Here is a 711-nt window from a genome sequence, read left to right as displayed (position 1 = left end):
CAGCTCATGTGATTAAATGTTGACAGCGAGGCATTGATGAGCAAATACTAAGTCATAACTGAATGGTTCTTCACAAGAGGGACCGAGAAGCCCAGAGATAAGTTCAATGAATACCGGCATTTACGTCCTCCAACAAAATGAGGAGGCGCAACCCTGCTGTGGAAAAGTGAAGCCTACTGATGGACAAGCTACATCAGACACACAGAGGATTCACTGAACTTTTTAGAGCATAAACCTTAGATTTGAAATGGTATCCAAAGATCACCAGAAGCTTGAGAAAAGATACATTTTAGAATCAGCTTGTCAATATCTGGGCAACATTATAAAGATCCCTATCAGATTTATATTTAAACTAGAGGCCCGGTGCACGGGCCCTCTCGCAATCCGGGACCCCTCAGGGGATGTCGGACTGCCAGTTTCTACCCGGTCCTCACAGGCCAGGCTGAGGGACCCCACTGGTACATGAATCCATGCACTGGGCCTCTAGTATGCATATAAGATCTTTGGTTAATCTCTTCCTGCCCTCCCCCATCCCCTCTTCCCTCTGAGATTCATCAGTCTGTTCCATGTTTCCATGCCTGTGTGTTGAGCGTCTTCCCCCTGGTGGTCAGTGCGCATCATAGCTACCAATCAAATGGTCAGCCAGTTGCTTAGGCTGTTATATATATAATAGAGGCCTGGGGCACAAAAATTTGTGCACTCGGGGGGGGG

This window comes from Myotis brandtii, unplaced genomic scaffold, assembly GCF_000412655.1.
Source record: "Myotis brandtii unplaced genomic scaffold, ASM41265v1 scaffold125, whole genome shotgun sequence".
Classification (NCBI taxonomy): domain Eukaryota; kingdom Metazoa; phylum Chordata; class Mammalia; order Chiroptera; family Vespertilionidae; genus Myotis; species Myotis brandtii.
The sequence above is the reverse complement of the archived record's forward strand: the minus strand, read 5'-3'. Positions refer to the sequence as shown.